Here is a 25,417-nt window from a genome sequence, read left to right as displayed (position 1 = left end):
TTTCTTGCATGGCCTTAACAGATTTTTATGTATATACAAGGACTTAAGATATCTCTGAGCACAGCATGGCTTGACCCAAGCATGTGTTCTTTTGGCACACAAACTCCTGTCTCCATGCCACCTGCCTGCCTCACCTACCATTTGTCTATGTCCTGTGGCTGTTGTGTGGTTGGCATCCACCCCCACGCTAGTGCACCAGAAGAGAGAATGAACAATGGAATACCCTGGCACTGGCGGGTGTTTTAATAACTGTGGAAAATAAGGAATTTGCAGATGCATGATTCAAGTTCCCACTTCAAAGGTTCCCAAGAAAACTCGTCCTGAGACTAGAAGCAGTGCTGCTGAGCACAATGCCACCTTTTGCATGGCTGCCCAGCAGCGCTATAAATCTGCATGTGCCAGGCAGGCTTGGGAAAGTTACGTGACTGGGAGACAGATGCCCCGCTTTCATCTGGAATTTGTGCACGCTACTCCATGGGCAACTTCTGCCAGGGAAATAGTAGCTATGGGACAGGAAACAAATTTGCTTTTCATGGGCAGTCACAACTCAAGACAGCTTGACTTGATTGACCGGGGAATTAACGCTACGTGGCTCTATCCTTCCCAGCCTAAATGGTTACATGCTGGTCAAGGATGCTCTTTCTTTCCAGGCCTGAGACATCACCAAGAAACTCTCCCTAAATGACTAAATGTTTTAGTCATTTCTTGATGTCTCCCACTTCCTTTGCTACTTGTCGCTAGCCTCCCAGTGTTTATTTAATTTTAGTGGATATAGGTTCCCAGCCGTGTTCCCTTGTGGACCTGTGTTACTATACCTATCACATGTATCCTTCCTTTCATTAATGCTTAGTCTCTCTCATGTACTGTTTGTCCCCCTCCCACTGCACCTCCTCAGCTGTGGAGATGGCTCAGGGGCTAAGATGCTTGCTGCGCAAGTGTGAGGACCTGAGTTAGATTCCTCCAGTACTGATCTAAACATAAAAGTTGCATGAGGCTGTGCATATCTATCACCCTAGATCTGACAATGAGGCAGTTGGTTATCTATAGCCCTATGGCTGAGTGTGAGACCACCACAGGCTGTCTTGGGCACTCAATGGCCAACCAGTCTAATGGAAATGGTTCAGTGAGAGACCCTGCCTCTAAAAGATAAGGTGTGCATTCATAGAGTAAGACATGAGATGTTGACCCCTGGGCTCTGCACATCCATGCAAGGACACCCCTATCTTCCCCTCCTGCATCTTATTTGTCCTTGATAGGTAGACATTTTTGTCTGTATTTTGCATATGAAAGAATGAGCTCTATAGTCCTAGCTTGTCCAAGGTAATACAAATAAAGAACTACATATTTTAACCCAGATGTAAAGGCTGAACTCACCATGTGTTTCCCCTCCTCTGTCTTTCCTTATGACTCGAATGTGTATTCTCATTTTTTCAGATTACAGCGACAATACCATTTCACAAATAGCGTTTGTATTTTAGGATTTTCTCAGTGCCTGAATAGAAAGACCTGATTGTGAAAGTCGCCTTTTCCCACACTGTGGCAGGTGATGAAGGGCGGGCGGAGTCCTTTGATTGTCTACCAAAAATACCACCCAGATGAGGAGACCTGCGGTTTGCTAGCTTGATTCATACAGTTCATGATAGCGTTTTGTAGCTGTTACTACCAGACACAATCAGTTCTGCCTAGTAATTAGTGTCTCTCTATCGTTTTTTCATGTTTTGAGAGAGGGTCTTACTATGTAGTGCACGCTGGGCCTGAACTTGAAATACTCCAGCCTCTATCAGCTGCTAGGTTGAGATTACAGGTGTGTATTGCTATACCCAGCAGGGATAGCAAGCCAGTCTTTTCCCATTTCTCTTTCTGAAAAACTAAGACCTTCAGGTCTTAGCTATGTGTTTTTCTTCCTCCCTCCTTCCCTCCCTCCCTCCCTGCCTCCCTCCCTCCCTCCCTCCCTCCTCCTCCTCCTCCTCTTCTTTCTTTCTTTCTTTCTTTCTTTCTTTCTTTCTTTCTTTCTTTCTTTCTTTCTTTCTTTCTTTTTCTTTCTTTCTTCTTTATAATTTTTGAGATCAGTGCCTAAGTAGCCCCAACTGGCCTTGAACTTGTGACGCAACAGATGCTACTCCTGAACTTTTGATCTTCTTGTTTTTAACTTCTGGGGTATTGAAGTGTTGGTATTACTGGTCTGTGCCCACATGACCAGCTCAAGTGTTTTTTCTAGTCACATTCTTTATTTTTGAGACAGGGTCTTGATTCATAGTCCAGGTTGCCATTGAACCCAATTTGTATGGTGAATTGGCCTAGAACTTAAAGGTATCCTCTTGTCTCAGCCTGCCAGAGGCTGAGAATGCAGGCAAGCAGCACCACACACAGCTGACACTTCTTCAATAATATGTCTCTTTGAGGCCAACACTATTGTGAACTCACAGTGATGAGAGGAGCCACCATGTGGCTCCTCTCATCCTTGCCGGAAAGCATTCAAGAAATGGATCATAGAAAGCTAAATGCAGAAACAAACCACTTTAGTGATCTCCCATCTCCCCACCCAAAGTCAGAATATGGAAATGAATGTGGACTGGAGATTGCAATAGAAGCAAAAGTAGGAGTTCAGTTATGGTGGGTGGAACACAATCCATCACAATCTTACATGCTCCATAGTTACGAGCTGGGCAGTTATGCATGGCTGAGTGTAGTAGAGATTGATGATTGCGCAGTTAAGGATCAAAGGAAATATCTTCCCGGGTCTCTACCCATTCACATTGTTTTTAGAAAAGCTAAAAAATTCTGATTTTTCTTCTTATTTTCTTCTTTGTCATGATAAGCATAAGCCAAGAAAGCTCTGGAGTGTGACTTTGGGAGTCACACAACTTGTCAGGGCTACTGCTGTGTCTCCTGGAGCTCAAGGTAGAATGAAGTGGGGGAACGAAGCTAATAATCATGTCATGTACTTATTAAAGATGATTTCCACCTTTCCTCCCAGATTTTGAAAGTTGTAAGGAAGTATAATTGTCTTTGAACTTCTGCTTTGACAAAAATATTGTTCTTCTGTATTGCATTTTTTTTGTAACTCCTGGCAAGACTTCCAGTGAATTCTATGAGTTATTCCCATTTTTCCTCAGGTAGTGATGATTGTACCCAGATATTCTTTTATGTGAGGCAAATCTATATCAGCAAGTTATCACATCCCTACTCCATCCAGCTATATGAAGTTTTAGGATTTATTTTTGTATTTCAGGTCAGATTAGATTGTAGTGCAGTCCAAGAGTGAAGTCTGTATGCCCCACCTCTCCAAAGCACAATGAGATGGACATTAGGATGTGCCTTTTGTTTATTTTAATAAACTTCCCCTGTGTGTTTCAGAAAAGCATGTTTTCCCAAATGGTTTGATATAAAGTTTTACATCTGTCCATTCATGAACTCAGTGATTTGATTTTGTTGTTAAGATTTATGTTTTAAAAATAGTATTTGCTCATTTAGCTCATCAATAAGCAAGATGTCGCAATCCTCTCTTCCCCAGCTTGGAACTCACAATGGAGCTACAGCTGGCCTCAACTGCATAATCTCTCAGCTTCAGCATCTGCATGTAGGGGTGACGGATGTGTTTTCCGGCCTCAGCCTTGAAAGCTTCTACTGTGATGACAGATACACTAATTTGCCAGCTCATTTGATTTTGCTCATACATTTTCAGATTTATACTTTATCCTTGTAAACAAATTCAGAATTATTATAACATACTGACTAATGTATATAAATCCATGATATAGTAGACTCCATCTTTACTTCCAGTAATGAACTCCTCCTTCTCCTTCTCTTCTTCTTTTGTCTGTTCATGACACAGGGTCTCTCCGTATAGCCTAGTCGGACCTCCGATGGAAGAGCTTCCTGCCTGGCTGTAGAGTGGAGTGTTGGGATTAGAGGGAAGTGCTTTAACCAGCTGCTTTCTTCAAAGTCTATTTTATCTCACGCTAATTTTATGGCCCTGTGTTTTTCGGGTTGGGTAGCATTGTCTACATGGTTCTCGCTTTTGGTCTTTTTATATCTCTGTCTTGTGCAGATGGAACTCTTGTGGAGAATGTCTTTATAACAACGGAGCAGAAGGTCAGATAATCTTTGCCTTTCAATGGGTAAGTTCAGTATTTTTTCTTTTTAAAAAAATATATATTCCGTGTGATTTGGAGACACATTTTATCTTTTTCTTACCCGTCTGCTTTTACATATAATTAATTTTGTTTTTCATACCCTACCTTTATTCTTTTGGTAATAACACTTGAAAATTTCTTTATTTTAAAAGATAATTTTTATGTTTTGAAGGCTAATTTTCAAATGTTATGTATGGGTACAGGTTTGGGCGATGCCCATAGAGGCCAGAGGTGTCAGAGTCCCTGGAGGTGGAACTACAGACAGCTGTGAGCACTTTGATATGGGTGCTGGGAACAGAACTCAAGTCCTCTACTAGAGAAGATAGTGCTCTTAAGTGCTGAGTCATCTCTCCAGACTCCCTCCATATTTATATTTTAGTAAGTTTTAATATGCCACTGTGATTGTGATGCCAAAACATACTGACAAATCTAGCATCATCATTATCATCATCATCGACAACAACAATACAAATTGAGGTCCTGATTGTTTCTTTAGCCAGAATTTTAATTGGTGTGCGATAGATCTAGATAAAACTGTATCTGTTGTAAGCATATGCGTTTCAGTTAATTGAACAGCTCATATACAGACCCTTTAGCTCAAGAAAGCAAACACTGCCGGCACCCAGCATTCTGCTACTCCAGTTATACCTTCCTTCCCCAAAGTCGTTCTTCCTCCAGCTTAGAGGACGGGGCTAGGTTCTCTGGCATCAGATGGAGCGCTCATGGGCTCCGCCCACTCTACTTCAACACTAGTTTTGCCTTTGTTTTCATGGCTTTGTAACACTCCGTCACGTGACTAGACAACTGTGTTGAAATATTACACTGTTGATAAGCTACAACACGTGCCTTGTGTACATTTTCATTTTTATTTTCGGACAGGCTCTCACTGTGTAGCCCAGGCTAGCTTTGAACTCAGTACATAGCGCAGGCTGACTTTGAATTCTTAGCAATCCCCTTGGCTCAGCTTTCTGAGTGCTGGGATTGCATGTCTGTGTCACTACGCTTGACTTTTTGACTTCAGGATGTTTTATACTTTCACAGAAGGAGTTTTACGTCACTGGATTTATTTCTAAAAATTTGACTGTTTGGGAAACAAATATTATCAAAATCATCTTGAATTTTTATTTCTGATTGGTAGAAATCAAATCGGTTTTTATATTGATCTACTCATCAGTTCTTAGATTATGGTTTTGTACGTGACCTTGCTCAATCTTATTAATTGTAATAATTTGCATATTTTCTATCCTTCCTGTGGCTTTCTTTCCTTCCCCTCACCTTCTTACTGCCCAGGACATGTAGCAGTGTTAATAGAAGCAGTCACGGTGGCTAGCTTTGTCTTGCTCCAAATTCCAGGAGCATCTTGATTTCTAACACTGCCAGAACACAATCATTTATTAGTAATAACTGACGGATACTGGGCAGAAATTCTAAGCTTTTAAGTGGTTAGAACCTTGTACCATGATGTGTTTGTTAAATTATGAAAACGTCATCTCCCCTCAAGCTGACACGAGGACCCGCTTCCTCTCCTTTCTTTTGCGGCACCATCTCACCTTTCCGCCCTGTCTGAATTTGAACTTGCAGTCTCCGTCTCTTGATCAGCTGGGATGACACATGAGCACCACTGCGTGCCTTTTTGTTTGTTTTATTTCTTGTTCGCAATTTTGTTCCCCCTCTAAGCTTGGATTAGCTCCTGGATGTCCAGAGTTAAGAGAGCATGCAGTTTGTGAGCAAGACTACAGCCGCCTCTCCCATCTGTGAGTTCACTATCACTGTCTTCTTACCAGCATTGAAGCAGCAGCCACAGCAACGTCACAGCCCTTAGGAACTGAAATGACGACGCAAAGTCGTTGGAGAGATGGGTCAGTGGTGAAGAGCACCTGCTGCTGCTCTCCCAGAGGACCTGCGTTCCATTCTGAGCACCAACATGACAGCTAACGACCGTCTGTAACTCCCGATCCCAGGGATTCGGTACCTTGTTCTGACTGTCTTAGACACCACGCAAGCATGTGGTACACATATATACATACAGGCAAAGCAATCATATGCATAAAATAAAACAAATTATTGAAAAATCATAGATAACACATAAGGCAGAGCAAAGTTTGGAGACTTGTGTGGGGCTGTGGGTGAGGGAGTTTTTTTTTTTTTCTCTCTCTCTTCAAGACAGTTTCTCTGCGTAGCCCTGGCTATCCTAGAACTCACATTGTAGACCAGGCTGGCCTTGACCTCAGAAATCTACCTGCCTCTGCCTAAGTGCTGGAATTCAAGGTATGAGCCACCACTGCCTGTCAAGATTTGTAAAGTTTATGGGAATTTTCATCATCAGAGGCCAACATTATCACTGTACATCTTATCTTCTTCCTATTGCTTCATCTCCCGTTGCTCTTTGATTCTCTACTTATTTACTGTGCTTCACACCCAACCAGTTACTCCTGGTCTGAAGAATCCCGTGTCATGGCTTAGTCAAAGGTTGCTCAGTAAGGTTATGAAATCAGTATAACTTTCCATCGCTGACCATGAAGCATGTTTTTAGAACTTGCTGTGGGAACGAAAGGTTGAAGTTGTGAATGGAAAGGGGCCATGGGAAAAGATTTCTTTCCAGATACTCTTTCTGGAGCTGAAATATTCAGAGACTGAGGCTCATCCACTTACCTTCGATGTCTTATCAAACTCCTCTTTCACACTCATGACTCCGCAATGCGATGCTCTTCTCTGTTGGTGAGCTGTAGTATAAAATCTCCACATCAGCATCCAAACTTCCTACCTGTGGCTGAGTGCATGCATCCTCAGAAGATGCGGTTGACCTTCACCATGCACTGAAACAGGTTGTTAGAAGACACGCGGGACTTCTGGGGCTTGGATACCAACACTGGTGATGACCACTCTTGCTTTGATCTATGGTCCTTGGGCTGTCTCCAATTATTTTATTAGTTTTTGCTGCTTTGGGAACTCAAGACCCTAAGAAATCCTCATCCTTTCAGGAGTCAGGGTTGGGCAGTGAGCGGACTGAGCAACTGATGACCTGAGTTTAATCTCTGGAGCCCACATGAAGGTGGCAGGAGAGAACAGATTTGTTGTCCGTTGACTTCTACACTTCCACACACATCCCTGTGCATGGACATGCAAGTGTGCCTATGCGCGTGCGTGTATGTGTGTGCACACACATAATCATCATCATCATCATCATCATCATCATCATCATCATCATCACAGTGATAAAGCAAAATAAAAAGTAAAGACTAGCTTTGGAGGATGAGAATTAAACACACAGAACAGGTGGCTGTGTAATAATGTGCGCACACTCACACAGGCTGCTGGAAAGGGCTAACTCCTAACTGTGGGTGGACTTGATCATAGCCCTAGAAAATAGAACCTGCAGTGGAATTTCTCCTTTTCTCACTGAAACGAATCATACAGGGGCTGCAATTTTCTCAATGGCAACGATCCAGAAATAGGGACCAAGGGTTGAAGTTTTCTGTATGTAATTTGATGTGCACCCCCTAATGTCTCTCCTTCTAATGTAGATTTTTATAAAAACATAGCATACACTTTGCTACTGTTCTTGATGGAATATAGTAGATGTATTTTTTTTAACTTCTTCCAGATTTCTTGGGCTGTTATTAAGCATTTGGGTTCTTTTCGTCACAAACGCACGATGCACATGGGGTTATTGAACGCTGTGGAGTTTTAGTCCTTAATGAAGAACTCTGAAGACTAGAGTTAGAAGTTTTCCTTACCTGATGCCCATTTATGTCTTGTGGCAAAAATGAAATTTTTTATTTTTAGTTCCTTGCCTAGTCACCATGCATGATATATACTGTTCAAGATGACAGATTGTGGGCCATTATAGAGCCTAGAAAATGTTTACACAATCCTTATCCTGTTCTTTCTACTTGGGTTATATTTGAATACTCCCAGGGTAGATTAGATAGATCAGAGGAACAATTTAGCTAACAGAAGGCTTATGAAAGATGGCCCTTCTTAAATATAGCTACCAACAATCTTATATCCCATGTCATTTTCTTTTTTAACAATAAAAAAATAAAAAAGGAGAAAGGGTTCATTTTGCTTCACAGTTTGAGGGAACAGTCTGTCATGGTGGGAAAAGCACAGCAATGGGAGTGTGAGGTGTATGGTTACATGGTGTCCATAATCAGGAAGTGGAAAGAGACGAATGTTGGTACTCAGCTCTCTTGATCCCAGCCCATAGGATGGCACTAGCCACATTCATGATGTCCCCCGCTTATTGTCTGCTAATTCTTTGTAGACCGCCTCACAAAGTCTCCCAGAGTTTTGTTTCATGTTTTGGAATGCTGGAGGAAGAAGATGAAGAAGGGGTTAAGTTCCACTATCCTTTCTGTTTTAATTTATTTTTTTTATTGTTTTTTACTGAGCTATATATATTTCTCCACTCATCTCCCTTCCTCTCCCCTCCCCTCCTATCCTCTCCCATGGTCCCCATCCTCCCAATTTACTCATACTGTTTTAGCTGTGTAGAAGCCTTTTCATTTCGTAACATCCCTCTTGTCAATTGTTGACCTCAATCCCTAGACAAATGGAGTCCTGTTCAGAAAGTCCTTTTCTAGTTCTACATCTGTGGGAACTTCTGATATTTTCTTTTAGCAGTTTCAATGTTTCAGGTGTCACATTTAAGGCTTTGATTCACTTGAGTCAGATTTGTACACATGAATCTAATTTCATTCTGCATATGGATATCCATATTTCCTACCACCATTGGTAAAAGGCACTGTCTTGTCCAGTGCATGCTCTTGGTATCTTTTTCTAATATTAGATGGCTATAGTTAGGTGCACTCATGCTTGGGTCTTTGGTTCTGTTCCATTGACCCACATGTCTATTTTTGAGCCAGTACCATATTGTTTTTACTGCTGTGACTCCGTATACCTTGAGGTCTGGGATGGTAATTCCTCAAGCCTTGTTCTTTTTTGCTCAGAATTATTTTTGGTCTTCTGTGGTTCTGAATTTCTAGCCCAATTCTAAAGGAATGCATCATTCTATTTTTATTTTATTTTGCATTTTTGTGAAACATGCTATGAGTTTTCTTCTAGGAGTTGGATATTAAAATATTTATTTATTTAGAGACAGGGTCTCACAGATTCCACACTAGACTCAAATTTTCTATATACCTAAGTTGACCTTGAACTTCTGGTCCTCCTGCTTTCAACTTCTACATGCTAACTACAGGTGTATGCCACTATTCCAGGTTTATGTGGTACAAGGAATGGAACACAGGGATTTGTGCATTCTTGACAAGAGTCATGAAAACTCAGCTGCATTTTAAGCTCTAGAGTTGTCATTTTTAAAAAGTGAACAGTATAGAGCCCATAAAGGTAAACTCCATTTCTCAAGATCCAAAGTTACTGTAACTTCTGTGTAGTGAAGAGCATGCTGTTTTAACAACTCAAAATTTCATTTTCCCATGAAGTCCATTGTGGGTTAGATGACCTGTTTGGCTTTGGGTTAACTGTGCCCATGATGACAAGGAAAGACAAGTAGAGAAAATCGATCCCGGGTGCTTCTGCTCGGCAACAACACTAACTACTTCTGCTTCATAATTCATTATCCAAGATAAGCTGAACAGCTGTGTTTCACTAGGTTGGAAAGAGTCAACATCCTAAACACCCAGGAAGGGGAGGAAAAAGGAAAATATTGGTGAGCTCTAAGAATGTTCCAGCAAGGAAGATGATGGTTGTAAGGATCTGGTTCACTGTTTTTGGGAGGAGGGAGGAGAAATTTAATTTTTGTTCCTTGAAAATAGCATTGGACAATGAACTCTTGTTTCCCAAGGTTATCAGTGCAGCTTCAGGTTTGGTACAACCGACTCCAGAACTAGAGGGAGCAGGTGGTGGTTTGGTTTTGGATTCTTTCCAAGGGGCGGATACACTTAGTGCTGGAATTGCCAAAGGGACTGGTTACAACATCTTCTTGCTGAGAATGCAGTTCTGCAGTAGGGACCTAGAGGATGATCCTAGAGGGAGCCTCTCATTTAATTATCTCCCCTGGTGTGGCACTGGGAGTGAGATCCAGCTTGCAAGGTAACCATAGACACTGAAGCAGTGAACTCCCCATTCCAGATCATGACTGTGCAGATTGAGTGTATCTGCCTTGCTTTTTCTAATAACTGCTGGTAACCATATCTGCTCCTTAGAGGTCTACTTTATTTCAGTATTTCTTGTGAATACTCAAAAGAATATAAATACCAAATGGAAGCCTGATGAGAGCCAGTTGGCAAGGAGTGCAAATTCTGTATTTTCTTTGTCCTTCTCGAAAGCATCCATGGTATATCATGTATTTGCTGCTTCTTGTAGACTGGATGTGATCTCTTTCCATGATTTGTTATGATTTCTTCCATTCTTTCATGTCATTAAAAGCTTTGCCTTCATGTCAACAAAAGCTAAGGCCAGCTTTTGATGAGTAGGCTTTGGTCCATTCGGATTTTGGTTTCCCCTTGACCCATCCTTGCCACTGAAATGCATCATGGGGAAATCCTACACTACAAATGGACCTGCACATGTCATCTCTTGGTGCACCGCTCCTCTCCTGTTAACTCTGATTTAACTCCTGAGAGTGCTGGGATGTTGGGGTGGGTTGGCACTGTGTTGAAAATTTGTGCAAGTACTCACACTAAGCAGCAGGCATTGAAGAAGCAATCTAAGTCTGAAAAAACACTTGAGATTTGGTTCTGGTCCACATTTTCCATTGACTCCTTATTACCATGTAAACCATTTTGATTCTTAACATCATTTTGATAGTTTTCTGCTTTCCTCTAAATCCAGGGTAGTGCCCTAAAGCATGGTTTCTTGGAATGGGAGTAAGGACAGTATTTGTTTAGCAGGTTCCCAGACAAAGTACTGGTGTCAATATTGGGAGAAAGAGCATCAGTGTCCTGGCCCGAGGGCACTGTGGCACAGACTGTTTGCTAGGGTGGTGACCCTTTCTAGGACAGGGAAACCAGGGCAAGGTGCATTTCAGTGAAAGCAATCTGTTGGCTGTACTCAGAGGAGAGGCTAATCAGAATTTTTTCTTATGTCACTCTTTCAATTTCTTTTCGCAATGTGTTTTTTTCTCAGACTACTTTCTCCAATACCACATACACTTTTGACTTCCTTTTATCAGTCAATAACCACAGACTGATGGTCGGCTGCTGGACAGGAAAAGGTTAAGTAAGAGGATCAAGAAGCATGACCTAAGAGTGCTTGTTGTAATTAGGAAAGGCCCATAGGTGAAGCTTTAGAGATAGGGTAGAAAGGTAAATAAGGTGAAGTGGGACCAATAAAAGGCCCCCTGTAAGCTTGTAGAAGGCAGGGAGCCCGGAGGAGAATTACCTGAGGTCTCAGTGTTGAAGGAGAGGCTGAAGTAGATCAAAGGGGAAATGCTGGTTTCAGACCGGGGAAAGAGCTCAGAAACTTCAGTCCTCATACTTTTGGGTGGTCAGCTGAGGAGAGATTGTGGTAGAAGGCAAGAATTGTGATCAAGATCTGGAAGTCATCCCAAGAACAGGACTCTGGTACCCTAGCAAGCAGTCTGGCACTTGGAACTTGATCCTAGAGGTGGTAGGATCCACTGAAAATTTGGGATGTGAGGGATAACAGACTGTTCTTTCATTCCTGGCCACCCAGACCCAAATAATCACACAGAAACTATATTAATTACAATACTGCTTGGCCTGTTAGCTCAGGCTTTTTATTAAGTAACTATGCATCTTAAATTAACCCATTTCTGTTAATCTGTGTATCACTACAAGGTTGTCACCTACAGGTAAGGTTCTGGTGTGTCCTTCTCCTTTGGTAGCTACAGGGTGCCTCCCTGACTCCGCTTACTCTCTGTCTATATCTCTTCCACCCTGGCTGTATTCTACCCTGCCATAGACTGAAGCAACTTCTTTATTAACCAATGGTAATAAAACATATTCACAGCATACAGAGGGGAATCCCACATCAGTTCCCATGGCAGGAAGATGGCTTTGGGGACAGAACAGGCTTTTGAGTGGAGGCCATTATACTGGTAGATGGTCAAAGTGTCAGTAGGTATGGCAGGATGAGGGAGGATGAAGGATAGTTAGACTACAAGACCAAGAGAACTTGTTAAACACTGGGATGTCATTGGTCAAAGAGAGGAGAGAATCAGTCATAAATCATCTGCTTCTGGCTTGTATGACTGGTTTTAAATAAGAAAGGAGGAAACAGAAAAATAGGTGCCTGTTAACTCTTTTAATTCTCACATCCAGAAAAACTGGGTTAATTTCTTTCATCAAATGTAGATTACTACCAAAAATAAGACACAGCCTGATGCTAAACTGTGCAATGCCTTTGTTTTGCTTTTGTTGCTTAAATCAGAGTTGTCCATGTGTGTGCCAGTCTGGTCTCAAACATGCTGTATAGCTGAGGATGGCTTCCCGCTCACAGCAAACCTCTTGCCTCAGCCTCCCAAGTACTTGGGTTAGAGGTGTGCACCCCCGTGGCTAGCTTTAACATGAATATAATGCAGTATCTTTCTGTGTGGCTGAGGGGAAACTAAAGAACAGCCACTAAATGATTTATCCCAAGATACAAAGTGAGAAGATGGGAGAAGTGGGAACTGACTCTGGCGGGCTGGCCTGACAAAGCGCTCGCTCTTTCTTTCTTCGGTCACTGTGCTGTGCACTTCTTAACACCTAGGTCTTGAAGAGAGTGATCAGGGATTGAGCAAGAGATCCGAGAGGCACAAACAGAAAAAAATATTTCCATGAAACTGGACGTGATTGCTTAATCTTGTAATCCCAGCCTTTGGGAAGCCGAGGCAGGAGGATCGTGGCATATCTGAGGTCAGCTCGATGTCAATTGTTGGTTGCCAGATCCTGTCTGAAAATAAGACAAGGAAACAAAACTCGAAGACAGTGCTGTGGTTTGAATCTGAAGCCTCTCCCATAGGCTCGCGTGTGAACTCTTGGTCTTCAGCTGATGGTGATACATTGGGGAGGTTGTGGGAACTAGGGGGTGGAGCCTTGTTGGAGGAAGCGGTAACTGAGAGAGCAATTCAAGGTGTTATGGTTCACCTCCACACCCCATCATCTCCCTTTCACCAGTGTATTAGGTGGTGAGGAGACCCCGGTGGACACCCCTGCTGCCACACCACACCTCCCCCATGATGTACTGAGCCCTCAAACTGTAGGTCGTCTTTCCTGAAGTTATATCAGGGCAGATATTTGGTCAGAGCCACAGAAAAGAAGCTAATGTTCACAACAGACTTCTCCACGAACTGGCGGAGGTGAGAGTGATTACATGATACACCACCACTAACGAATTTCCAAGGTTATTTATGAGAAAACAATGAGACTTCATAACCAAATACCTCTCTGGGTGCATTAACATGACTTAAAAACACCAGAATATACTTGTTTAGCACACATTTTCTAAAGTAGTTGCTAAAGATGCAATACCAAGCACAGGGCAGATTAATGCTGACGAGATGAGGCTTCGGAGTTTTCAGAGAGGTGGCTGCGGCACAGTCATCTTTCCTGAGCCACCCGCTCCTGCCATTCCTGAACACTGGTGCCCTTCCTTGTGTAGTTCGTGAAACAACAGGTGGAGGGAACACCACTGCCGTGAGAATGTGCAGAAGCCTGGGTGTGGCCCTGTAAGCTAAACTCAAGAGTCTGCAGTACTGGGAACAGCTGGATTCCTTACCTGTGGGCAGGTGTGCACTTGGCCATTTGCCGCTCTGCTCCGCGTTCAGAAAGACAATGTTCGTCAGCAGGTGACTCAGTGCTCTTGGATTTGGTCCTTCTGACTCAATAGCAGCATATTTGCTTCTCTGTCACAACTTTTCCCCTTCTTTTCCCCCACCTTCTCCTACCTCTTTCTTCCCAGGAGGATCAGTTCCTAATTGGGGGAGTAGGAAGGGACAGTAGAGAGTGTTGCAGGAAGAAACCCGGCTTACAGAGATGCTAGAGAAATTGGCAAAGAAAAACCTGAGACCTGGTGCTCTTCTTGGTGTAAGTTCAAGTCAGGCCAGGAGGTTAAGCTGAGAATCACAGCAGAGAGGAAGCTAAGACTTTCATGACTATGTGGGTTGCAGTTAAACACGTGCAAACACACACACACACACACACACACACACAGAGGAAGATTGGAAAGAAAAACAGATAGAGAGAATGAGGGGGAGAAAGGAGGGAAAGAAAGAAAGTGGGAGAAGAGAGGGAAGAGAGAAAGGAGAGGAGAGCGACAGAAACAGAGAGCAAGAGTGGGAGAGCAAGAGAGAGTGAGAGTGGGGAAGATAGATGATAGATAGATAGATAGATGATAGATAGATAGATGATACATAGATGGATGGATGATGGATGGATGATAGATGGATGGATGGATGGATGGATGGATAGATGGATGGATGGATGGATGGATGGATGGACAGACAGACAGACACACAGAGAAATGCTTTGAAAACAGGGCAGTGAAATAGCTTGGGAGAGAGGATTGCTTAGGTTGTCCATCTTCCAGATGGGATCAGTGTGCACAGTGTCAGGAGCAGAAAGGCAGTTTAACCCAAGCACATGCTAGTGAGTACTTTTCACTCCATTTGTTGACAATAAACAGAGCAAATAGAGGAACCAGCCAACAGGCGATGGTGGGAGAGTTTTTGAGGAAGGGAGCCTTGGTGTTGGAGAGGAACAATTCCCTAACTTCTAATTTGCTGGGAAGAAACAGCTACTAGCTGATGTTTTCATCTGTAGCAGGTCCTTAATCCCACTCCAGCTGAATCATCCGCAGGGAACAAAACTTAAAGAGAGGTGTATTACTTTGTGCTGGATGGGAAAGGCTTGTATTGGGAAGAATTCAATTTGCATCTCTTTCACTACTGTTAGCCGTGTATAACTGTCCTTGGATTTTAATCCGCTCTCTCCTATGCTCCCCTCCATCACTCCAACAACCCATATTAAATACTCAGATTAGCCGAGTGATAAACTGCCTTCTATAAATCTTTTAAACGGAGGTGGCTCATAAATACATTCCAAGATAAGCACAAAGAGCAAATGTACCTACGCCATCTTACATAGTGCAGGAGCAGTCTCTTCCTCTTTCCCGGAGAAGCGCTTGGCAGTGTCGAGGCTTTGAGACACGGGTGGAGGGGAAAGCATAGCAGTTTCCCCCCTGCAGTGAAAGTGATATCAAATACTCGGGGGAGCAATGCCCGGGCAGAGTCTGTGGCAGTGGACTCTCCAAGTGTGGAGGAAATCCTATTCTATAGCTACAGACAGGAACTATCGAACAACATTTGTTATTCCTAATGGGAAAGTTTAAGTTTGTCTCCTTGAGTTCAGAGGTGGGCAAGCTGGGCTGCTCTCTGGCATCTGCCCAGTGTCACCAACAATTCAACTTTCATTTCTAGGGTTGCCAAACAGCTGCTGGTGTGGCCAGCAATCACATTCTTGACCAAACGTCTGCGCCTGTTAGCCAGCCCCAATTAAATGTTTTCCTTTACAAGAATTGCCATGGCAATTCTGTCTCTTCACAGCAATAGAAACTCTAAGACACACGTACAGCACACACACACACACACACACACACACACACACACGGCTAAGAAAGGTAATTTTCCGAATTGTGTACTTGCTTCTTTCTCCCGTAGTTACGCTGATAGGCAAGTAGGGAGAATAGTTATTCAGTAACATCTAGTAGACTTTCTCATATGATGTGAAGCGGACAGCAGGGGAATTAGCAGCACCGAAGGAAAGCAAAACTTGTAGGTTTTCCCATTCCAGTGAGGGTCAGGTGTTCGGACATCAGAATGAGAACGTTGCTTTTTTTGTTAAGATAGGTTTGCTGTGCACCCTAAGTGATCAATAGCAGAACGTTGCATCGTGTTTAGACATGACATGATTACAGAATTGCACCTGGCTGATCTTACCATCTTATTGGTCTGTCCTGGTGTGAAGGTCACTGTCGTCTCTGTTTTGGATGGGGTCTGAGAGTCATGGAGAGCTGGCTCCATGACTTTACGGGACGTTTTCAGAGAGCGCTCCACTATCTGGTTCTGCCTTTCTGCATCCCATTATGGGTCTTGTTTCACGCTCAGTGGAACTAACCCAAGCGCAGAGGATAACCCTGCCCAGTTACCAGAGAGCACAGCCCAATCCGAGCTGCTGGTTGCTTCTGCTCACACAGTGGCCTCAGGGTTTCTGGAGTGTTAGCTCTCCAAAGTCACTGCAGCTTTTCTAGTGGATGGTGACTGTGCATTAAACTTTGGTGGTTGGCTGTGGTGTTTGTACTTTAGGGAAATACAAACTTTGTGCGTGTGTGTGTGTGTGTGTGTGTGTGTGTGTGCATGCATGTGTACGTGCATGTGTGTGTGCATGTGCATGCATGTGTACGTGCATGTGTGTGTGCATGTGCATGCATGTATGCGTGTCTGTATCTGTGTGTAGCAGTTTGAGTTAGTATACTGGCCAGAGGAAACCTTTGGTGTAATTCCCCAGGCACCCTCCATCTTATTTTTGGAGACAGGGTCCCTCATCGGCCTGGTTCTTGCCTGTTTAACCAGGCTGCCTAGTCAGTAAACTCCAGGAATCCTCTATCTTGTCTGCCACCAGGGGACTACAGGAGCACACCACCATGCTGTTGCTGCTGCTCTACCTCCTCCCCCTCTTCTTCTTTCTTTTTCTTTTTCTTTTCCTTTTTTAAGGTTTGTTTTATTTTAATGACTGATCCACCTGAGTCCACAGGCAGCCAACTATGTACAGACTCCAGGGGAGCTCTGTTTCTTGGTCTCTTCCTCTTTGGACAGAGTCTTGATGATCGCCTCCTTCTTGGCCTGGAGGCGCTCCTCCCAGCGCTTTCTTGCTTCCTTGGTCTTAGACCTGAGAGCCTCAGCCTGGTCAGCCAGGAGCTTCTTGCGGACCTTGTCTGCCTTCAGCTTGTGGATGTGCTCCATGAGAATCTGCTTGTTCTTGAAGACATTTCCTTTGACCTTCAGGTAAAAGCTGTGATACGTATGGTGGTCAATCTTCTTGGATTCACGGTATCTCCTGAGGAGGCGGTGCAGGATCTGCATCCTTCTCATCCAGGTCACCTTCTCTGGCATTCGGCATTGGCAGTACCCTTCCGCTTTCCTATGCCCAGATGCCTGCCCTTCCGTTGAGCCAAAGTGTTTTTCTGGCATCGAGCCCAAGAATGGATAGTCACAAGTTTCAGGATGATCAGCCCATCCTTGATCAGCTTCCGTATCTGCTCATGGGAGTTAGCCTTGGTTATTTCATTGGTCTTGTTGGGGTCCAACCAGACCTTCTTTTTACCACAGCGCAGGATGCTAGAGGCAAGCCTCTTCTGTAGCCTGAGCATACTCATGGCTCCCTCCCCTCCCCCCCCCCCCCCCCCCCGCCTTTCAGACAAAGTTTCATCACTTAGGCCTGGCTAGTATCAACCCACCAGGTCTGCCTTGTTTTTTTTTTTTTTTTTAACATTTAACTCCTCAGGTCTCCAGTTCTTGGCTTTTTAACATTAGTTTAAGAATTGCACTCAGGCCCTTGTACTGGCCTTGCTGACGGAGCTGTTTTCTCAGCACAGGAAATGCAGACTTCCCATGTAAATTCTGTCTTCTGGCAATCATTTTTCTCCCTTCTCACAAAATGATATACATATGCTTCCTGCCCCAAATAAACATATACTCAAAGACTTTATGAACATCCATTCATGGGGCTGGAGAGATGACTCAGTGGTTCAAAGTTCTGGCTGCTCTTCCAGAGGACCTGAATTCAATTCCCAGCTCCCACATGTTGGCTCACAACCGACTATAGCTCTAGTTCCAGGGATCAGACGCTTTCCTGGCTTCTGGGGGCATTAGGCATGGACATGGCACACAGATAAACATGCAGGCAAAATACCCATACATATAAAATGAAATGAATTTGCTTTAAAACGCAGTTAGTTTTAATATATATGTACATGTATATATATATATATATATATATATATATATATATATATTCAAAATGCCTAAATGCCTTTAACTTCAAGCCACACTGTAGTTGCACCAAAGAACCATCAGGAGGCGCTATCAGCAGCTCACACCTCCGCGGCACCTCTTCTTTCTTGGGCATCTTCCGGAAACAAAGAGATGGGTTCTGTTCTGCAAGGGCAGTTTCTCTAAGTGGTCTCAGCGGTCTAGAACATACCCCAGAAGATCTGCTTGAACTGCAGCTCCCCAGGCAACTGCAGACAATCACTGAGCTTCAGTTAGTCCCATTGGGGATGAAAGAAGGTGCAGAATCCACTGTCCTTTCCCTTTCCGGGGGCATTTTATCCATAGCCGAATGCCCGCCGGAAAAATAGAAATTACTCCCGATTCTCAAAGAGAAAACCAAAACAAGGAAGAATGACACCGAAGTGTGTGAACACGGAAGGAGGCAAAAGAAAGGAAATAATTCTATGATATTTGTTTTCCAACAAGGGCTTACATCTGTTTCTAATTCACACATTATTGACACATCTGGATGTTTGGCCTTAGGAGCTGTACGTTGCTGCGGTGGCATTTATGTTTTTGAATCAGCTCTCCAGACCACCCTGGAGCTTCAGCAGCTCGGCTGGAGAGAAAGCTGAGGTCTTTTAAATAAAGTTACCTCCTGGCACTCCCTGACCACCTCAAACGCGATGCTGTCATCTTTGGTTTTATAAACGGTGCCTTTGCATTTTTGACACCTGCAGAAAAAAAGGAAGACCAAAGCCAAAAGCTTAAACGGCTTGACAGTGACAAATTATCATAGTCAGATCAAGCTATCAGGGGGGACACTGGAGATGGGTGTAAGGTTAGCCACTGAGGCTGCCCTAGATTTCAGGAGAAACCGAAAACCAAAGGGCGCATGATGAATGAAGAGGCTCCTCTAATGGGCTGCGATGGGAATGCGCCTTCTAAGTCGGATGACTAGAGAGGAGCTGTGATTAATAGTTTACCTCTCGGACTGATTCCTTTTGTAATCAGAGGTTAACTTTTCTCCCCATGTGGTCTGATTGCAGTAATTTATTCCAAGGGAACGAACAATAGGGAACTCTGGAGTTGGCCTTTAAGAGTTTTTAGAGAACAGCAATGCTTCTTTTATGGCACGCATTTCTCAAGTGAGTAGCATGATTTTATTAAAAGCAACAGATGATCTACATCAAAAATCATAATGTAAATTGGCAAAACCCAAACAAAACCCTCCTATAGTTACTTAGTCCGAAGGCACAATAGAAATAATTATGTGCAGAATGTAGCTTGATTAGCTTGGGGAAGGAGCCTCTTTGGGGCTCTCAGGGCAGGATTTTCTTTCTCTCATTTTCCTCTCCTGTCACAGCAAACCTCAAACTCCTCTCCTGTTGTAGATGGAGTTTCACTAGACTAGGTGATGCGGCATTGCAAACTGATGTATGAAAAGAATTACAGAGATATCTGACGTTAGAAGTCTTCAGAGACAATCACGCTGCTCAGCTTTGAAAGGGGAGTGATCGCATTTAGAGAAGTTCTGCTCTGTCTTAGAGACAAATCCGTCAATGTTGCTGACATTCCTGTCTTCATCGTTGTGTTTTATCTGCTTTGTTACAGAGCAGATCTGCCCGGCATATCAGTGCCTGTGACAGACCTATGGAGGGAGCGCTAGGAGCACTGCGCATCTGCCTAAACCTGTATGCAATGGGCAGTGGAGCCTTCCTTCCAGAGTTTTAGTGGAGAAGGCAGAGAGTGAATGAGAAAGAGGAGGCCCACGTCGAAAGGTCCCACCTTGCACAAAGGAGTTATTTAATTAGCAGTGTTCCTGACTGTTTCAGCTCGCTGTTCTATTTTAAGAGGCTATTAGGCATCCGTTGGGATCAATTAATGGCTGTTGGGAATAGTTTTATTGTATCTAAATAGGGTGTTGTCATAGTATTATACAATGTTGACCTGGGTAATTAAAAAAAAAATCACTTCTAATGTCACCCATAGTCCTGTCATTTGCAAGCTTTTTGGCCCATGGATGTGAGTCACAAAGCTATCCTGGAAAGTGTAGTTGAGCCATAGCGTCCAGCTTTTGATCAAGGACCAATGGTCCTTGAGTGGATTCTTTGTCAGTGGGAGAGAGGCATGGACATCTGCCTTCCACATAGAGGACAGCATCGTGCCTGAGAGAGGCATGGCTGTTCTTCCAGCCAGACTCGAATCTAAGGTAGTTCCCAGGAAACAATGGTAGTGGCTAATGGTGGAGACGAGCGATCCCATGTCTTTAATGTCTGATTTCTGAAAATGCTCATGGACACTAAAAGTGCCCTAGTGGTAGAACTGTGTCCCAGACCAGGGAAGGGTGCCATGAAGGAAACAGAAGTCCTCTTCCCAGAAAGCTTCTTTCCACGGCCAGGCTGCTCCACTAAACAGGTCCTCCTGGAGATACATCTGGGGGGAACAGAATCAGGGCCCAGAGGAGATGGGATGCGTCAAAAGCCAATTCAGAGAGAAGAACAAGGTGGGTGGTGGTGGTGGGGCGACGAGGGGCAGGAAGTTGATCTGTTTTCTCCAGTGTTCGTGTCTATGCTGTGCCGTTCCCCAAAGTCCTCCCTTCCTGCCTCCAGCTTCTGACTGTAAAGAGAAAGCTGGAGGAGTAGTCTTGGGGCATAGAGATGCCATTGGGTTTTTAGCACAACTCAATCCAAGAATGCTAGAACTTAGATCCCCTTCCATCTTGATTTGTTTTTACAGTTATTTGCTTATGTACATGCATGTGTCATACATGGGGGTGGGATGGGGTGGCATATGTACCACAATGCACGTCTTTGGGGGGTCAAGGACAACACCCAAGAATTGGTTCTCTCCTGCCACCTGGTGGGATTGAACTTAGACTTTTGAGGTCTGCACGTGAGTTCCTCTACTCTGCCCTCTCCATTCCATTGGTGTCTCCTTCCCTATAATCTAGATGAGGGTTTCAGGTCTGGAATAGAGGACTCTCTAAGTGTAAACCAAGTCAACACGTGGGCTTTGGTTTTCTGATTTTACACAGAAGGAAATAATTACCTAAACGATCCTGATGATTTACTAATCTTACTGTTGGCATTCACTAGCTGCGCACAGCCTACCCCACGCTGATCTAGATGTGAAGGGCCGACCACATTCGGTCATCAGATGTTTTGACACCTACAAACCATGTGCTTAGCAACGGTATGAGCAAGACTGGACATGGATGTTCGAGATGCGACAGTGATTGCTTGTTGTTCAAGAAATGAAAGGAATTGTCCTCTGCACCCTTCTGGGATAACAAGCTGCCTGGAGCGCACATAGGAATCACACCAAGCCTTTGCATGGGGAGGGGGGTCGGTCCATCATGCACCCAGGGAAAAGGCCATCCTCTGGGTGCTTTGGTTCATGGAGCTGGAAGAATCTTCTCCCTGCATTGACTCCAGAAGGCCTCTGTCAGCACTGTGGGAAGTCTTCAGGAGGCTGCTAATCTTCAGGAAGAACGCTCGTTAGTAATATTATTTCCTTCTTCCTTCTTCTGTTTTCTCTTGATACCACAGTGGCTCGAGGCTTTCTAGAAGTTTTATTCTGATTTCAAAATCTTTTGTCCATGATCTTTCCTAATGTTTTCACTGACTGCTTGGATCACATTCAATTTTCATCTTGGTTACCAGAAATTCCTTTTATTTTGACTCATTGATTTCCTTTCTCAGGAAATAGTATAAAAGGGCCACTATTTTATTAAGTACATAATCCTTAGAGTTTTTTTCCCTTTTCATCTCATCTTTATTAATTCGTCTTTCCTGGTGCTTTTCTGGGTTAAGAGCTCTCTACTTCTTTGTTATTTTAGAAGTTGATGGTTGTTTATACTTTTCTTTATAGATTAATTTGTTACACAAATCATGAATGTTCCCCCTTTTGCGAGTTAAACATTGCGCTTTCCTGGTAGCATTAGCGTTGCTGTACAGGAAACTTGAAGCACCGCTCTGTATTTCCAAACTTCATCTCTAGCTATCTCTGATGAGAGGATCGTCTCAGTATCCGAAAGGCACTGGTTGAGATCAACCTATCCACCGAGGTTTGCCTCAATTCCTTTGTCCTCTGTCTTCCCAAATGTCTTAGGGAACTGAGGAAACAGAACACTGTTGTTGCTTCTCAGTCCCATTCATCAGTCCTGGGTTCTGCTTCTTCCAACCAGTTCCACTCATGCATATGCACAGCCTTCGCTGTCTTCTTTATACACCATGCACTCACAGAGGACATGGCCCTAGTCCTTCTCCACCCTCTAAGGATGTGTGTAGAGGAGATGCTTGCTGATGTATCAGAGCAATGGGTTTGTTTAGTTGGAAGAAGTTTAAAGTTAGGGTTGTTAAAATTAACTATATATTAGCTGAGTGTTGGTGTGTGCTTGGAATCTCAGCACCCAGAAAGCTGAGGCAGGAGTATTGCCTGAGTTTAAGGCCAGCTACATAGTAAGTTCAAGGCAAGCCTGGGCAACTTAGTGAGATCCTGTCCCCTAAATTGAAATTGCTTCTTAATTTACAATGGGCTTACATGTCAATAAATAACAAATTAAAATACTATGATATTGGAATACAATTACTGTACATTGTTGAATTGGCTGATTTTGTTTTAACTTGACACAAGTTAGAGACATCAGAGAGCAAGGTGTCTCAGTTGAGGAAATGTTTCCATGAGATCCAGCTGTAGGGCATTTTCTCAATTAGTGATTGATAGGTGAGGGCTCAGCCCATTGCGGGTGGTGCCATGCCTGGACTGATGGGCCCGGGCTCTAAGAAAGCAGGCTGAGAAAGTCATGGGAAACAAACCAGTAAACAGCACCCCTTCATGGCTTCTGCATCAGCCCCCACCTCCAGGATCCTGCCCTGTTTGAGCTCCTGTCCTGACTTTCTTCAGTGATGAACAACAATGCTTAAGTGTAAGCCAGATAAACCCTTTTCTCCCCCACTTGCTTTTTGATCATGGTGTTTCATGGCAGGATTAATAGAAAACCTAACTAAGACAGCAGCCCATCTAGTTTCATAGCTTAGCAGTGGCAACCATCAGAGCATCATTTGTTGCTCTCTGTGATTGCATGACTGACTGGCGGTTGTGGCTCCCTCTCACCACAAACTGATAGTTTAAGAAAAAAAAATCAAAACTTGACTTTTACTTTTTATTGAATGTGTCAAGTGCAAAGTTATACTATCATGTACTATCTACCCGAACTATCACATGTCATGTACTATTTGTGCTCCTCTTTGTTACAGCCCCTGCCTCATTTCTCTCTGGTCTCAGTTCCATCTCCTTGTTGTGTCTCGGTACCACTTCTCTGAGTAAGTCCTGACTGCTTCCAGAGTGTCTCTTCTGAATCTCAGCTCACACCCAGTGCTTTCCCTACACATATTGCCAACGAAGACACAGCCCCCTTTCCACCAGGAAGCACTTTGTCCTCTGTGCCAACATCTTCCAAATAAGGTGAATTTAAATTGCAGAAAGCTCTTCCCCTTTTGAATATACTCTGGTGTATTGTTTGCTTTTCTTTTGTTTTATAAGTGAGGACTTCTCTGCGTAGCTCTGACTGTGCTGGTACTTGTTCCATAGATCAGGCTGGCCCCAAACTCAGAAATCTACCTGCCTCTGCTGGGATTAAGAGTGTACGCTACCATGCCTGGCTACTTTGGTGCATTCTTAGTATTTTGAATGCCTTGCCTCATCTTATTTGAGGAAAAGATTTTAAAATTATATATACCTTACATAAAGAAATTCAGTGAAAGAATCATGGAAGTTATATCTGTTTTTAAATTGAAAGCAAAGGGGAACCATTATAAAAGTTGTTTGCTATTCATTATTTAAAAAAGACATTACCATTGGAGCTGGGAACAGTCATCCTGAGTGAGGTAACCCAGAACCAGAGAGATAAAGTTTGTGCATTTTCCCCCATATGTCAGTGTTAGCTTCTAATCTTTAGATGCCTGTGTGTTCTTGGGAATACCCATAGAATGAGGGGACTAGGAAGGACCCATGGTGGAGGGAAGTTTCTTCAAGAGAAGGGAGATTGAATTCTGCGGGATAAAGGAGGAAAAGCGAATAATGGAACTGAAAAGGTTAAATGGGATGGGAGATGGGGGGTGCGGCATAGAGGAGGAAATAAGGAGAAGAATAACTAAAGCTAGAATTATTCAGACAAATTCATAAAGAAATTTACTACCAGAGATCCCTAAAATACATTCATTTACATATCTAAAAACAGGTTAAATGGAGTTACCATATAATGTGGACACCACATGCTAGCAAATAAAAATCCCAGTACTAGGAACAGGGTACTTCTTTATGAATTTTTGGACAGTGAGATCCTTCAGTCTCTTAAACATTATAAGCTATTGTCATGGCTCTTGGTTAGCCCCCAGAAGATGACTGTAAGACCCTCTTGCTGAACAGTGCCATACATGAAAAAAGCAAGCTGATCCTGACCTGAAAATGCTTACTGGCTGGTTTCCACAGTCCTGAAAGGTGTTATGGAGGCTCCCAAAGGAGAAAGATAATCCTCAGTCTTAACCAGCTGAGTCACCCTGTGAGCTATAATAATGACTATCCCAGAAAGACCTATCCTCTGTGGCATGACTGTCATGAAAGCAATCAACCACTTTCTGATGGATTATGAGGCCCACTTATAAGATGGAATCCATATCCGGCACAGTTATTAAAATCAAGAATCTCTGGTTAAATAGGCCAAAGACCCTAGAGGAGAGTCTTGTCACAATTACTCTGCTAAATGAACATGGCATGAAATCAACGCCTAATGATTTATAAGCATACCCATAGATTAATGCATCTCTCAGCCCTCAACAGAGAAGCTTGGAGTAGATTCCCATTGCCACAGAGACCCACAACTAATCAACATGTGGAGAATAGGAGGCTTTGGCATGCTCGGCCCTAAAGGAGACATCTAAATCAGACTCCTTCCCACAGAGTTCAGGGATCTTCATGGAAGAGGGGATAGAACGATGTTAAGAGTCAGAGATGGTGGGTAACTACAAGAAAACAGTGCCTTCTGGGCACAATAGAGCAGTTGCATGTATGAATTTAGGGTAATTTGGACACCATGCATAAGACCTGATTAAGTGTAAGCCAAACAAAATCCCAGCATGAGTCGACACAAGTGTGTTATCCCACCATTAGATGAGGATCTGCTGGTGATTGATAACTGGCAAGAGAGGGAGAATCAATTTTATTTAAGGACATGACCCATGGTGCATGGACCACATTCCAGAGCAGGCCTTGCTGTCAACTGTGGGCGAAGACTAATTGGATTTGATGGTTTTAAAGAAAAAGA

At 43.5% G+C, this 25,417-nt stretch overlaps 1 pseudogene; it reads right to left on the bottom strand.

Annotated features, from left to right (window-relative positions):
• Window positions 1–16,860: 16,860 nt before the first annotated feature.
• On the bottom strand, window positions 16,861–17,474 carry LOC119800318 (annotated as a pseudogene).
• Between the last annotated feature and the right edge of the window lie 7,943 nt (window positions 17,475–25,417).

Source organism: Arvicola amphibius, chromosome 13 (genome assembly GCF_903992535.2).
Source record: "Arvicola amphibius chromosome 13, mArvAmp1.2, whole genome shotgun sequence".
NCBI lineage: Eukaryota > Metazoa > Chordata > Mammalia > Rodentia > Cricetidae > Arvicola > Arvicola amphibius.
The sequence above is the reverse complement of the archived record's forward strand: the minus strand, read 5'-3'. Positions and strand labels throughout refer to the sequence as shown.